Source organism: Pinus tabuliformis, chromosome 2_2 (genome assembly GCF_031772625.1).
Source record: "Pinus tabuliformis cultivar Carrire ecotype Pingquan chromosome 2_2, CPIR1, whole genome shotgun sequence".
NCBI lineage: Eukaryota > Viridiplantae > Streptophyta > Pinopsida > Pinales > Pinaceae > Pinus > Pinus tabuliformis.
This window is the reverse complement of record NC_142300.1, coordinates 8,671,405-8,688,908: the sequence shown is the minus strand read 5'-3', so window position 1 is coordinate 8,688,908 and position 17,504 is coordinate 8,671,405.

Genomic DNA, 17,504 nt, shown 5'->3' with positions numbered 1-17,504 from the left:
GACAGGACCACAAATGTACCTCTTCATGTTGTGTGCGTTCAGCTCCAAGTCGTCTCTAGTGGCCTCTCATCTTAGCTGCTCCACGTACTCATCAATCCTTAACCAAACTTGGTTCTTATGTTCAGCATTGATGAAGGAACCTGCATCTGTTCAATTTCTTCCTCAGTTGTTGGTTGTTCCGTCTCATCAACCTGTATTGGTGTTGTTTGATCTATCATTGTACCTTGCCTTTGTTCTTCTTGGTAATTTTGCTTCTCTCTTATTCTTTCCTCCTTAGCTCCCATCCTTCTTTCGTTTCTCACTCTACTTGTTGCAATATTAGTTCTGCTAATTGCGAGATTTTCTTTTATCTCTTCATCTGCTCTATTTTCAAATATGCCTTCACGAGGATTGAATCTGCTTCCACTCTACAACTTTGTTCTCCCACTATTATGTCAAGAAATTCCTCTTTCCCTAATCTTGTACTGGATTTCTTCCTTCTACTATTGTTGTTGGACTTGTTGCCATGTTAGTGTTGACTCCTTTTCTATGAGAAGTTGAGTGTATGCATATATTGGCAAGTTAACTGGCACTTGCTCAACTACTTCCCAGTACTTCTTTCAGCGGGCTTTCTTGAAGTAGCTCTCTTTGGTGCCATGGTACAATGACTACTGGAGAGTAATGCTTCACAAGTGTGGTACCAGTGGGACATAAAGGACACTAATGGCAAGCAAACATTAGCTCTTACAAAACTAAATTCACAGCATTATCAAGTAGAAATTAGTGCATTTGATGAGAGCGATTGCGCAATTTTGACTAACGGGTGTGATTGACTGACTTTGGGAACTACACAGCCCCAGTTATCATTATGGAAGCCTGATGACTGGAATTGTGCAATGCACAGTTCATTCTGGGTCAGGGCCTAGGAGATGTTGTGCATTGTGTAGTTTCAGTGGCCAAGCTGGGAGACTAGCTCCTCAAACTTCACAATGCATAGTTGGAGCTAACCCAAGATAGGCTCTAATAAATTCTAGAAGCCAAGGCAGAGGCCTTGAGCTCCCAGATTGTGCATTGCATGCAGTGAGGTGTGAGATACGAGCAAGGGGCCCATGGGGAGTGTGAAAATAAGTAGGTTTGAGGGTTGATGTGAGGATGAGTGCAAATCTAGCTAAGTGCATGTGTATGCATGTGAAACAAGTGCAATAATTTATTAAACTGGAGGAAAATGAAGCATGTGAAGGAGGTCGCTACAACGACGACCATTGGTGCAAAAACGAGAAAACTCATGTGACACTTGGGAAAGGAATTCTATAACTTGAAACAACACTTCTACAAACTAAAATAAGTTGAAATGCCAATGGTAGTTTATATAAACAATTGAAACAATTCTCTCACAAGTTGAACAACAAAAAGTGATAGAAAAAGAGGCATAAGTCTATAAAATCAAACTCATCTTGAACAACGATGACGATGCTCTGAAGGCTCCTTGGTCTCCTAGGGAATTCTATAGATTGATGATTGAATGTAAAAATGAGCTCTAGAGGCATGCATTACATAGATTTGAGAAAAAATGGAATTTGTGTTGCACATGCTAGAGTTCAAGGACAATAACGACACTTGGCATAAACTTCTAAAGATAGCAATGTGTCACCTTTGTGAAACTAATAATAGATCCCTAATTCCTAGTGATTATTTTTTCCCTTTAGTTTTCTTTCTTTTCCGGGGGGGAATCTGCCATGCATTTCCCGGAAAGATTGCACGATTCTGGGAAGGAATGGGCAACTCTCTAGCTCATGCATTGTGCAGTTTCTGAGCAGGAAGCTTCTGCACAATTTCTGAATTGAGTGGCTCTGGATTACCTCTCATGCTCTGCACATTTACCTAGTTGAAGATAGGTTTTCACCTGGCTCTACACAATTATGGAGCTTAAGGCTCACTGTTAGCTTGGACTGTGCAATTCCCGAGGGCAAGGTTGGTTACCCTCAAGAATTACGTAGTTCACTAAGGAAAGCCTGGAACCAGGTTGAAAACAAGTCAAGAGATCGGCTTGTGGGTTAGACAGTAAATCAAGTAAGAAAAAACAATCCATAATTCAAAAGATAAAGCTCCATCAAAGCACAAGTACTTGGTTCAGTGCAAGATGAGTTGTTGTGATTGAGGAGGGACGCTCCAAAATGAAGCATAGGAAAAATTTTGGAGGGTGGTTGTAGCCGCTACAACACACTCCCATTAAATTTTGAAACTATTGTCTTTTTCATGTCACTTGATATTATGTTTTTAATTTGAAGGGGTGGTTATATAGTATTTACTTTTCAATGTTTTCATTATTTTTTAGTCTTGAAGTGTTTTATAATTGATCGAGGTTATACAAGGACTTAAATGAAAGTGTTTTCGTTGCGACAAACACCCTCCAAAATTTTTCTTACACTTGAATTTTGGATCCTATTTGTGATCCTAGGATCTATTGTTCCATGATTTCTCATATTTTCTTCATGGTCGATTGATGTTCCTTCATATTTTAAGTGTCAAATTCACTTTATTATGCATGTTCAGTTCTCAAAAAATTCACAAACACGCATCTTTTCAGCAAACTTAGATAGGCATTGTGCATCTCTTGAAGGTAAGGCTTGCACAATCACTAGTGACAGTGATTGTGCAATCCATAAGCATAGTGTATTGTGCAACACGTCGACAGTTATTGTGCACTCTTTATTGATAGTCTTCCTCACTTCGATTGCAATTGTACTTCTATTTCGGTGAGTTTTCTCAATTTTCGCTCTAGCGCACCTTTGTTTTTGAAATTATCGTTTTCACATTATAAAATATCATTTTTTCTTTCATTCACTTTAATAAATGTCTTTTTCATGTTATATTTTCTCTAGCATGTGTCATTTTCACTTTATTTAAGCCTTTGCAAGTGTTGTTTGCACTTTTTTCTTACTGTCACAAGTGTCGCCTTTTGGCATGGGAAGTGTCGCATGTTATAAAAGCGGAGTTATGATTCATTTAAAGAGGAAAATTTAGTATTGATGGGTCCTATTTATCATATAGACATGTATTAGACTCATTCCCAAATTTTTATGCACTATCGTACTAGTGTCATCACTATCGTCGCAAAGTGTATCCTAAGTGTCACACTTGGAGGAGAGTATTGTTTTGTTGTCGCATCAAGGGGATCATGCTGATTTGGAATGCTGAGTGTTTAATGTTATGTCATCGAATGTGTTGAGTGTGTGATCATGTTCAAGTCCAACCTTGGTTTCATCTTTTCCTCACTAATCCCTCACTTAGTTAAATTATGTAAAGTCTCATGCTCGACCAACCTGGATTCACTCTATCCCTCTAAAAAGACAACACTTGCCAAAATATTGTCAAAAGATGACAATATTTTGGCATGCTTTAATGTTCATTGTGTCTACGTGAACTATCTTTCTAGATAACTAACAAATCCTTCCTTTCTCTCTTGTGCCTCTCTTATGATAGTGTTATTACTTTCCTTCTAGAGATTCACTCTTACTTCCCTCTCATGGAAGTCTCCTTTTACACATTGCAATTGGTGTTTCACTATGTCAACATTCTTGTTGATTTCAAAGTTTTTGTGCATACTCTCTTATGTTATATATCACATCCAATTCAAACCTTTAATTTATGGTGGCTAGGTTGATACTTTGGATGGGGCTCTTTCTCCAAATGGTGTGAGGTCTAATTGGGACTTCACATCATGGAGGCCCCCTTGGTTGACTGATTTCTAGCACCACCAACAAAAAGGAAGGAAATGAAATAAAACACACATGGAGAAATATGATAGAAATCATATTAATATGGTGAAAACCCAACTTCTATTAATAAATGAAATAGAAAAATATTGTAGAAAACAAGATGGCTAGAATGGTGGTAGTTATTTCTAGACAGGGAGATGGTGGATACACACATTTGCAAAAGAATCTTATAAGAGGCCTACATAATGGCCTTTTAAAATAAATAAATAACCATAGATGAATAAATCCATAATCTTGGAAGATAAAATTCAAAAGTTTTGTGAGCCCTGAGGTGGTTAGTTGCTACATCAATTTCCCAAGGGCACAAATTTTGCATACAATATCCATTTGGGGTGCATGATAGCTTGTTGGAAAGAAACACAAGAGGACTAAAACTTTTAATGGGGAAATACATGCCATGGAAACTATTTTCCCCTTTAATTTCCAAAAAACAGTATTTAGGGCCTCAAAATGACCTTGGAATTTTGGGACCCGAAAATCATAGAAAACTGCCAAGAAGATAGAGAATTGTTTAGATAGTGGAAGAGGTGGGTGGCCACCAATATCCACTTGGATAAACCCACCACGCGCCCCCCCCACACCCCCCCACCCCCCACCCACACCCCCCCCCCCCCCCCCCCACTTAGGATTGTCTCCATTGCATCAACTTCTTTCATTATATGGGGAAATGTCTGTTGGATTTGGCTCCTGATGAGCCATTTACCTTGATGAATAAGTTACCCTACTTTGACAACCCTATAGAGTTGTATGTGTTTTTGGCGGGTATTATTTGTCTTGATGTCCATAATATTGTCCACTATATCATGGTAAATGTAGTTAGGATTTATTTATATTTGGGGGGAATTTCTTGACTTCCTCTGAGATCTCCAATAGAGGTGGAAAATATGGTCGAAGCAGATCCACATTAAATATTGGGTGCAAGCCAAGGAAAGGGAGAATAGTCAATTCAAAATAATTTCCACCCATGGCATTTATGATTGTTTAAGGCTCATATAATAGTGGTTTTAGCTTCCTATGGGGGCATTTGAGGTGCTATTTCTATAAATGTCGCCACACCTTATCACCAACTTGAAGTGACTTATGTGGATCTTTGTGTTGGTCATGTCACTACTTGTAATTGGCATTAGCTTTTTGCGGGATATCATGGATCTGTTGTTGGAGGTGTTGGTTTATTTCAAAAAAATTGGCTACCCTATTTTCCTTGAACTAAGGATGGGATAATTATACTAATGAAGATGCAATGGGCATATATACATCATTTGGGACCAATGGTTGAAACACCAAGCACACTTGAAAATGACTATGGCTAATAGAGTTGTGGAGGGTTTTGTTATAGCTAAGTTGAGCATATAAAATGTTTTCATCCCATGTTCATGGATGCTTGGAGTTTTACATGAACAATATATGCACAATCATCATGTTAACCACTTTTGTTTTTCCATATGATTATGGATGAAAGGAAATTGATTTGGTCAACTTGGTATCCATGAGAGATCGTAGGTTGGACAAAAAGGTGCTAAGGAACTTGTTGTCCCTATTTTAAATAATGGTCTGAGATAGTCCAAAATGTACCCAAACACACTCAAAGAACAATTTAGTATTAGCTTCAACTATGATACTCTTATTACACGGTTCCAACATGGCCATCACAGATAATTTGTCAACAAACACAAACACACAATAATTTCTAAGATTTGTGGATGAAAAACCAAACATGTAATCCATGGAGATGAACTCCTAGGGCTTGTCTGGGGTAGGTAGAGGAGTGTACAACCCCTGCTTCTTGATGCTTGTTTTAGGAAGGGCACAGGTAGTACTGCACAATATTATATACCACTAGACATCGTGTTGAATCTTTGGCTAGTATAAATACTTCTAAATCACTGCTATTGTCTTCTCCACACCATAATGTCTTTCCACCAAACTGTAATGTCCCTTCTAGAAACTTTTGGCATGCTCACATGTACGAACACTAAGTTGGATTAGATAGAAAGAGATTGCATCTTAGAGGTATAAATTTGGAACTTATTTGCCTACAATCAGCATCTAATATGTGGCACTGAAGTAGGAGTTATTTTTTTATAATTATGGTCACCTAGAGTTCTCATACCCACAAGACATAAGAACTATGGTTAGCACCATAATTGGGGCCCGATTGAGGCATTCTGCCACATGATTGGTGACATCATTCTTATATTTTATGTCCAAGTGGAATTATTGTAGGTATGTGGACCATTTTTATGGTAGTCATTCTGTAACTTTACCATTTTCTACATAAATGAAAGAAGCATGTGATCAGTGTGGATGATAATCTCCTTCCTCATAATATAATTCTTGCATTGTCTGATGCCCTACACAATGGAGTACATCTCCTTATCATAGGTGGAGTATCTTCAGATGGTATCAAACAATGTTTCACTGTGATAAGTCATTGGATATACTTTCTAAGTGAAAACTACACTGATAGCATAGTTAGAGGCATCAATCTTAATATCAAATGGTTGTTTCAGTTCTAGTAGGGTGAGGATTGTTGCAAAGAAAAAGCAATGTTCCATATCCTTGAATGCTTTCGATTTTACTCAGACCAAGAAAAAAATTATTTTTCTCCACCTTTGGTCACTTGAAATAAGGGCCAAGTGATATAAGAGAACTCTAACACGAACCTTTGGCAAAACTTAGCAAGGCCTAAGAAGTTATGAAGCTCTGTTAGAGTCATCAAGACAAGCCAATACTAAATGAATTGGATCTTGGCTAGGTTTTTATGTACCTCGTGTTACAATATATCCCCAATATTGAATTATTTGCATGCCAAATAAGCACTTCCCCATATTGACATACAACTTGTGTTATTGTAGGATTCTCAAGACTTGTTGAATGTGTTGAAAATGTTTCTATCAGGTTATTATTTAGATGAGGATTTCATCCAAGTATATAACAACAAAAGAGTTTGTGAGTGATTGTTGGATATAATCCATAATCCATATGAATGTTTCTTTAGCATTATTCAAGACAAAGGGCATGACCAACCACTCGAAAAGGCCTTCTTTAGATTTAAATGTCATCCTCCATAAATTAATTTGTTTAATTGGAACCTGGTGGTAGCCTAACTTCAGATCAATCTTAATAAAGAACTTAGCACCCTTAAGTTGGTCAAGAATATTGTCAATCCTGGGGATTGGGTATCTATTCTTGACAGTGACTATGTTTATGAATCTATAATCAATATAGAGTCTCCATGTCCCATCCTTCTTCTACATTAGCACAATTAGATTCTCACAAGGTGAGGAGCTTAGTTGAATGAGTTCCTTTCAGATGAGCTCATGAATTTCATGTTTTATTTCCTCATTCTCCAAGAGAGAGCATATATATATTGGTCCATTAGGTACAGAAGCACTAGGTATCAAGTCAATTGAGTGTTTGACTTGGAAGTGCAAAGGCACCCACACAAGTGGAGCGAAGATATCTTTGTATGTCTCTACAATAATGTCCACTTGATTCGGTTGTGTAGAGAGGCCTCATGAAAAGGTTGTGGTGCTCGTAGTGACCTTCCTTTCACCTTATAACTAAACCATGAAGAGAACAAACTTTATAGTCTGAGATATTACCTTTTAGCATTATTTTTTTGAGATCAATTAAATTGCAATAGTTGGAACTACTTTGGATCCCGTAGAGTTAAACTTTGAGAGTAACAATTACATTACAGGGATGAGATTCATAAACAACATGATGTTTCCATATATAAGGTTGTCATAAAATAAAATCACAAACTTCAAGTGGGGAAACATCACAATATACCTTGTCTTTGAAAGGCTTGATGACATAGGATAGGTAGCACTATTGGTTGGCACAGGTGTCTCATCCATGGGTCAACTAACCGATGGTGTATGGTTGGGGGTGTGGAACTATCAATAGCTTCAATATCTTAATGACCTTGATTAATATCAGGTTCTTTTGGCTCCCACTATAAAGGATGAAATGCATTGGTTTCCCATTCACCCACATTTGTGAATGGAAGAGGTGCTCCCCCTTTTTAGGTTCCTCTAGATCTTCTAGTTGGATATTTTTGGTTGGGATTATAGCATTTCTTTCTGCATTGATGATCCACTTTCCTTTATCCTACTCTAAATCATAATCGAGTCTAGAGTATATCTCCTTTTATTAATATTTTCTAACAATGATTGTTTCAAGTGGCATTTATCAGTGTTGTGCCAAGGGATTTTGTGGAAATCACATCACTTTTCAATGTCCTTTTTTGACTTCCCACTAGCATTCTTTTTCTATGACTTAGGTTGGTTGTCTTGAGGTTGGATCTCCTTGTTCCATCCCTTATTTTGTGAGTTTGGACCACCTTTTCCAAGCTTCTATTACATTGGATTTGTAAACCTGTACTCCTACTTATTGCTTTGCTTCAATTTCTTCTCAATTTTGGCAGCATATCGATAAGCGACTTCTAGTTAGGAGATGTCCAAAAAATCCATCTCCATTTAGATATAATTTTGTAGACCACTTTGGTATTTGAAAATTAGGTGTTTCTCAGAGTTTTTGATACTTATCTTTGATATAAAAGGTATGGAAAATATTGGTGTACTCTGGCACCATTTGGTCTCTTTCCTATCGCATGGTTATCCATCTCGTGTTAGTCATCATAATTCCCTATAGAGTATAATTCCTCCTAAAATCCATCAACAAAAGGGGCCCAAATGGGGCCTACATTGAATATCCCATACTCATCTTCGATGTGTCCCTCATAGTAACCTTCCTACCAATATCTGACATGGGGAAGGGCTTTCATTAGCACAAAGGTGATATTCTCATTGTTAAAAAAAAAAATGGACAAAGTAATAGACCTCTAACAGATTTAACCATTTATCCAAATCATAGACATCTATTTGGTTTCAAATATGGGGATATCAAATTTAACTTGTACCATGAATGGTGGCACACCTCCAAAATTGCTACTAGTTGAAGGTGCCTCAGCTATTGTTGAAAATCGTCAAAGGATCTAGGAATATTTTCCATCATCTCATTCCTTTTTCGCATGCATGCTTCTTCGAGAAATAACTTGATAGGATCTCCCACTCCATAATTTCTCTATTATTCCACCATGGAAATCTACTTTGGCTGGCGAGATTGATTGTTCCCAAGTGAAACTATCTTGAGACCCAACTCCTTGTACCCTGACCTTGTCAGGTACACCGAGAAATACAAGGAGTAGATTTCTCTTATACCTCTGATCTAGGTTGTACAAGGAATGAAATGAAATGCGGGAAGACAACTTGATGTGATCTCTTAATCCATAATCTCTCTATTTTTCCACAATGGTAGGCTAATTGGGTCGGCAAGAGTGTGTTAGAAAATTATATATTATGGAGCAATGGAACACATAAAATATTGCAAAAATATAAACACATAAAACACATAAAACAAGAGAGACATAAATATATGTGGTTCACCCAGTTTGGGCTACGTCCACGGAGAAACAACCAGTCCTTCCTTTTATATTATCCAGCAAACTGAAGAGATACAACCTACAGCAAATCCGTTGTAACACCCTCTTCGCTCTCAATCTCCTCTCTCTTCCTCATTTAGAATACAGATATATATAGATGCAATACAATTCCCTCATATATAGTGAGGGGTTGCCTTCTAGGGCAAAAAACCCTAAATTAAACATAACTTCTATTGTCAGATCATCCGCCTAATGAACGACCCAGATTGACTAGAAATTACTAGACTTTTACAAGGTAATTTTACATCTATTTTTAGCTTCGGGAGCATTTCCCCCGAACCCCCACTGGGGGACCGTTGGCCCCCGGACCCCCAAGGGAGGGACAAGTCCCCCCCGCACCCCCCTGCGTGGAGGGGTGTACAGTCTTCCTGGGGTATACATCCGGCTGAAACCTTTGATTACAGAAGATAATCAGGCTCCACATCCAACAATCTCCCACTTAGAGACTGATTATAGCAACTCCACCGTTGCTTCATTTGCTAGACAATGACTCCACTTTGGACCTGGTTGTTTCTCATCTTCTTCATCATACTTGAAGACCAATTGAAACTGAGCAGATTCTCAGTTTCTCCCTAGTTACAACTTTTGTTAACATATCTGCAAGATTCTGGTTAGTGTGTATCTTTTCCAACTTCAACTATCCATCTTCCAATGCTGACCATTTGAAATGGTACTTGAGCTGTATATGTTTAGTCTTGGAATGAAATGCAGAGTTCTTTGCAAGATGTATGGCACTCTGGCTGTCACTGTATAACCTGCCCAACTCCTGCTTCTTGCCCAATTCATCCAGAAACCTTTGTAACTAAATCATTTCTTTACTAGTCTCTGTAGTAGCAACATACTCTGCTTCTGTTGTTGAAAGTGCAACAACACTTTGGATTTTTGAAACCCAACTAACAGTTGTTCCACCTACAGTAAACACATACCCTGTTATGCTCCTCCTATTATCTATATCACCTACCATATCCGCATCAACATATCCCTGTAGAGTAATGTTTGAACCACCAAAGCATAATGTTTGATTTGTGGTACCTCTCAAATACCTGAGAATCCACTTCACTACCATCCAATGTTCTTTTCCTGGATTGTTCATGTACCTGCTTACAACTCCCACTACATGTGCAATATCAGGTCTTGTGTAGACCAATGCATACATTAAGCTTCCAACTGCTGATGCATATGGAACTTTAGACATATGCGTCATTTCTTCTTGAGCCTTGGGACACGCCTCCTTACTTAATTTGAAATGGCTAGCCAAAGGTATACTAACTGGTTTTGCATTCTGCATATTAAACCTTTTCAACACCTTTTCTATGTACTCACTTTGAGACAATGTTAATTTCTTATTCTTCCTGTCTCTAGTTATTCTCATACCAAGGATTTGTTTTGCAGCACCCAAATCCTTCATTGCAAATGAGTTTGCCAATTTCCTTTTGAGCACATTTATTTCCTGCATGTTAGAACTTGCAACAAGCATGTCATCTACATACAATAACAATATAATATAGCTGCCATCATTTTGCCTTTTGAGATAAACACAATGATCAGAGTGACATCTAGTATAACCTTGTTCAGACATAAACCTGTCAAATTTTAGATACCACTGCCTTGGAGCCTGTTTTAAGCCATACAAGCTCTTCAACCTGCACACTAGTTTATCCTTCCCTTTTACCCCATATCCTTGTGGCTGTTGCATATATATCTCTTCCTCCAAATCCCCATAGAGAAAGGTTGTCTTTACATCTAACTGCTCAAGATGCAAATCTTCAGCTGCTACTAGACTTAAAATAGTTCTGATTGAAGTCATTTTAACAACAGGAGAAAATATTTCATCAAAATCAATACCTTTCTTCTGTGCAAACCCCTTCACTACAAGTCTACCTTTGTACCTCTTTTTTCCTCCATCTTCTTCCTTCAGCCTGTAAACCCATTTATTCTGCAATGTTGTTTTACCTACGGGCAACCTGACTAAGTCCCAAGTCTGGTTATGTGCTAAGGAGTCCATCTCTTCTTTCATGGCTTGCTCCCACTTCTTCCTGGTTTCTACCTGCACTGCTTCTTCATAACATTTTGGTTCACTAGAATCAGTCAACAATACATAATATAATGAAGGAGAGTATCGTTCAGGGGGTCTACTTATCCTGGTAGATCTTCTAACACCACTTTCAGGTGTTTGAAGTGTTTGTTGCTGTTGTGGTTGTTGTTCTGGCTATTGGTCATTATGATTTTCAGGCACCATCACTTTTCCTGTGATATCGTCAAGCACTGTGTATTCTCTATTTTCTTTTTCTTGTTTCTTTTCTTGCAACTGATTCTTATACAAGACCTTTTCATTGAATGTTACATCTCTACTCCTAATGATTTTGTGATTTTCATAATCATATAAGAGATAACCAAAATCATTAGCACCATATCCAATAAAGGTACATTTCTTTGATTTTACCTCAAGCTTTGTTCTATTTTCTTTATTAATGTGGACAAAGGCTTCACAACCAAAAGTCTTTAAAAATGAGTAGTTTACCTTTTTACCTATCCATGCCTCCTCTGGAATACCACCATCTAAGGAACTTGAAGGCCCTCTGTTTATTAGATAACAACAGTATCTACAGCATCTGCCCAAAATTGTAAAGGCAATCCTGCATACAATCTCATGCACCTTGCACGCTCCATGATTGTCTTGTTCATCCTTTCTGACACACCATTTTCTTGTGGTGTTCCTAAAACTGTCTTCTCTCTGCGAATTCCATTCTCTAAACAGTACCTATCAAACTCTTTTCTGCAATATTCACCTCCATTATCTTATCTGAGACACTTCAACCTTTTCCCTATCTCATTTTCAACCAAATCTTTCCATTTCTTGAAAGTATCAAATACATCAGATTTATTTCGAATACAATAAATCCAGGTTTTTCTGGTTGCATCATCAATAAAAGTAACATAATAATGAGAGCCACCAAGAGGTGATACCTGAGCAAGTCCCCATACATCTATATGCACAAGCTCTAATTTTCTGCTCTTCTTTTCTTTCCCAACTCTAAGGAATCTAACTCTCTTCTATTTTCCATAAACACAATTCTCACAGAATTTTAAATCAACATGATTCAAACATGGCAAAAAATTTTCTTGAGTGAAGAATCTACATCCCCTTCTCACTCATGTGCCCGAGCCTATGATGCCACAATGTTGTATCTTCTCCTGTAGAGGTTAAAGCATTAACAGAATTAGAAATATCATTGCATAAATACAATGTACCAACATTTTCTCCTTTCGCTATTACCAAGGATCCTTTAGTGACCTTCTAGGTTTTATCTGTGAAAGTAGTTACGCAACCTTCACCTCCAACTGCCCTGTTGAAATCTGATTTTTCTTCAGATCTGGAACATGCCTTACCTTCTTCAACAGCCACTGATTTCCATTTTGTTGTTTTATGAAAATTGTGCCCATTCCAACGATTTTACAGGGTTTATCATCACCCAATCGAACTTGTCCAAAATCTCCTTGAACATAATCATGAAAATGTTTCTTATCAGGTGTGGCATGGAATGAGGCCCCTGAATCTATCACCCAGGCATCAATAATATTTTCTAATGAAAGAATCAAAGCATCTTGCAACACCTCACCTGTTACATTCGCTTCATGATTAGTTTCTTGCTGCGCATCTCCTTCTTTTCCCTTCTGAGACTTGCAGTCTTTCTTTAGGTGTCCTTTCTTCCCGCATTTCCAGCACACTATCCCCGATCTGGACTTAGATCTACCTTTCCTTGACTTGCTGCGATATCCTGGGCTCTTTCCTCTTTCCATTTTTCTTCCCCTAGTCTCTGCAATCAAAGCATTACCTGATGTCTCACCAAAGCTTTTCCATCGCATTTCCTCGCTAAGGATTGCACCAATAACATCATCAAACTTTAAAGTACTAGATCCAGAGACAGAGTTACTAACGGCCATAACTAAACCCTTCCAACTTTCTGGCAATGAGCACAGAAATAACAGAGCCCTAACTTCATCATCAAAATTTACCCCTACAGAACTTAACTGACTTGTAATAGTATTAAAATCATTTAAATGATCTGCAGCAAATCCACCTTCTGACACCTTCATATTAAATAAATGCTTCATAAGAAATACCTTCTTTGAGGCAGAGGGTTTTTCATATAGTTTGGCCAATGTCGACATTAAACCCTGTGTTGTCGTTTCCTTTGAAATATTAAACGCTACCGACGCCGCTAGGCACAACCGTATTGTTCCAAGTGCCTTTCTGTCCAGAATATCCCATTCTATGTCTGTCATACTCGTCAACTTCTTTGTCTTTCCGCTCAATGGTAGGTACAGATCTCTCTGATACAGATAATATTCCATCTGCATATTCCACAACTGGTATTTTTAGCTGTTGAATTTTTTGACCCTAAACCTACCATCTTCCGCCATTGCTCCCACTCAAACCAGGAACCCTTCTCTCATGTGAGTTTATCAGTCAAATAGACCTTCAGCTCTGATACCAGTTGTTAGAAAATTATATATTACAGAGCAATGGAACACATAAAATATTGCAGAAATATAAACACACAAAACGCATAAAACAAGGGAGACATAGATATACGTGCTTCACCCAGTTTGGGCTACGTCCATGGAGAAACAACCAGTCCTTCCTTTTATATTATCCAGCAAACTAAAGAGATACAACCTACAGCAGATCCATTGTAACACCCTCTTCGCTCTCAATCTCCTCTCTCTTCCTCATTCAGAATACAGATATATATAGATGTAATACAATTCCCTCATATATAGCGAGGGGTTGCCTTCTAGGGCAAAAAACCCTAAATTAAACATAACTTCTACCGTCAGATCATCCGCCTAATGAACGACCCAGATTAACTAGAAATTACTAGACTTTTACAATGTAATTTTACATCTATTTTTAGCTTCGGGGGCGCTACGCCCGAACCCCAACTGGGGGACCGCTGGCCCCTGGACCCCCCAGCTGGAGGGGATTTCCCCCCCACGTGGAGGGGTGTACGGTCTTCCTGGGGTATACATCCAGCTGAAACCTTTGAATACAAAAGATAATCAGGCTCCCCACCCAACAGAGTGATTGTTCCCAAGTAAAACTAGCTCGATACCCAACTCTTTGTACCCTAATCTCTTCGAGTGCACTGAGAAATACAAGGACTAAATTAGCGTTTGTAGATTTATGTAGGGAAGATCTTGATTTTTTGATGTCGAAAATTTCTCCACAGTAGACATTTTTAGTTGTCGATGTTTCGAGTCTACACCAAGACCCATCGTTAAGACCAAATACCTATAATATAATACCTATGATCGAGGTTGTACATTGAATGAAATGAAATGGGGGAAAAGAAATGAAACACACGTGACAAATATAATAGAATGCACAGTAATATGGTGAAAACCCAAATTCTATTAAGAAATGAAATATCATAATATTGTAAAATACCAACTGGCTAGAATGGTGGTACCTATCTCTAGATGGAGACTGATGGTGGCTATGCACATTGGCAAAAAGATATTACAAGAGGTAGAAAGATTAGAATTTTAACATAAAGAAATAAAATTAGATATCCAAAACCATAACCCTAGAATATGAAATGCCAAAATATTTGTGGGCCCCGAGGTTGTTAATGGGTACATCAACTTCTCATGGGCACAACTTTTGCATACAATATCTATTTGGGGCACACGACAGCTCGTTGGAAAGAATTATCATAGGAGTACAACTTTTGACCGAAGACATGGAATTGTATCCCTTAACCTAGTGAATTATGATAAAACATCGTCAGGGCCTCGAAAGTTTGGGACACACAAATCATAGAAAAATTGCCAAGAAGATAGAGAACCATTGAGACAATGGAAGAAGTGGGGGGTCACCAATATCCACTTGGATCAATGATTGATCTTGGTTCATGGAGTAATGACTTGATTCCTTGAAATGAAACCTTTAAAATATGATTATTACGTCATGCCTTATTTGTAATTTCACATTTCTGGGCAAATTAAAACAACTCAATTAAGGCTTGCACATATGCAACTCAATCTACATCTTAAAAGAATGTATTTAAAAGATTAGATCCAAGTCAGTGATATTTTATTTAAGCAAAGCATCATTTTTATAAGCTCTTACTTTCGTTGAAAATTGATATTTTGCCCCATTTTGTTTTTTATGGATTTGATTATTTTTTCTCTTGAAACACTTTGTTTTTGGATTTTGATATTCATGAACTCATTTTGATTGACAAAAGCTTGATAAAGTGTGAATTATACTTACCCATGGATGAAATATGTTTGAATTCTTAACATACTTTCTTGAATAAATTTTAATTATTAGATATTTTTATTTTTAATTTTGTAAATAAACTATTTAAATGAATAAAATATTTTGTGTTTCAATTGTCATGCTTGTTATTTTTCATAGTTTTATTTGCTAATTTTATTAATTTGATACTTTGTTAATAATTTGTTCTCTTTTTATTGATTATTTAGTTTTATAAATGCACATATAATAATAAAAATGTAAAGTATTCTACATATTAGAATGACAACCTTTTACAAAAATAAATAAAAGATTTTTCACATCTTTAAAATATTTTTTGGGTCACTATAATAGATGTTTTATAAATATTTTTTAAAATAACATCAAAATTTTAAAATAAAAATAAATAAATAAATAATAATAATATATCCATACATTATTTTCTCTTTTGCATTTTATTTTATATTAATTAGTGATTGCTTAACTATAATATTTTGTTATTTATTTTACGTTTGTAATTAATAAATTTGTTTTTATTTTAAAATGAATTTCAAATATCAAGAAATTAATGTAAGGATTCTTATCAACCAGAAGATCTTCAATTAAGATTTAAAACTTGAATTAGAAAACAAAGGAAATATTGTAATACAATATTTTAAAAAATATTTCTTTTTAAAATGTGACTCTCTCATATTAATTCAATGAATATCTAAAAAAATTTGGTAAAAATAAAAAGTTTGCGAAAAACATTTTATTTTATTACAAAAAGAGTCATTAATTTAGAGTTTGGATGTTGGGAATCTTAGAATTCATATTTAGGAAATTGTGTCAATAAGAGGAAAAGGATTGTGTCAGAAAGAGACTAAGCAATCGTGGAGCTCAATACTGAGTTCACCATTACAGTGGGGAGACTAAACCAAAGCAATAAGAGATTACGTTATTGTTGTATTTTCTTTTTAAATTACAGTGACAAAGGGTCAAAAAATCTATAATCAAGACTTTGTGTACTATTTTCAAGACTTGAGGGTACACAAGTCTTGAGGATGAGATGGAATGCGCAAAGGTGGACGAATTCTAATTAAATTTAGATTCTTGATAAGTAATCTTCTCGTGAGTTGCATATTCAACGTGAGAATGTGTATTTATATTACATGGATAATTATTTATTGAGTTAATTTTTATATGTATTGATTTAATTGTTATAAATTTATAAGAGTTATTTTAAATAGTTTGATAATTCATTTTAAATTTGGTGTTTAATTTCTATCATTCTATATATTTCTAATTGGGGTATTAAAAACTAATTTTTTATCTTAATTGGGATAGTTATATTTAAAATAGGAGATATATTTAGAACGATTAGCTAGTTTTATTTACATTATTAGATTAGATTGCATTTAGGTTTAGGAAAGCATATTTGAAAATCTCATTTTGAGGAGCAACTCATTCAGTAGCAACCTGGCCTACATATTGGTGGACATCACCACACCAAATGAGTATAAGACTAATAGGAGCCTTGATCAAGCGATGATCTCGTGTTGTAGTAGGAATCCTTCTACTTATCAATAGTTGGTTCTAGAAGGAGGTCCAGATGACACGCTTGCCCTATGGACCTATTCTTTTTAATCCTTATTAATGGTTAGTACCTTGTGGCTTTGTAATTTTAAAAATTATGTCTTTTTTTCAATTTTAAATTTTTCAACAAGTTAAATAAGGCTTACACATATGAAACTCATTCTACATCTTAAAAGAATAAAATATTAGAGCCAAGTCAATGATATTTGATTTGAGCAATCCCCAATTTGATTTTTTTTCCTCTTGAAACACTTAGCTTTTGGTTTTTGATATCCATGAACTCATTTCAATTGAAAAAACTTAATAAAGTGTGAAACACTTACCCCATGGATTAAATCTATTTGAATTCCGAGCATACTTTCTTGAATAAATTTTAATTGTTAGATTAAATCTATTT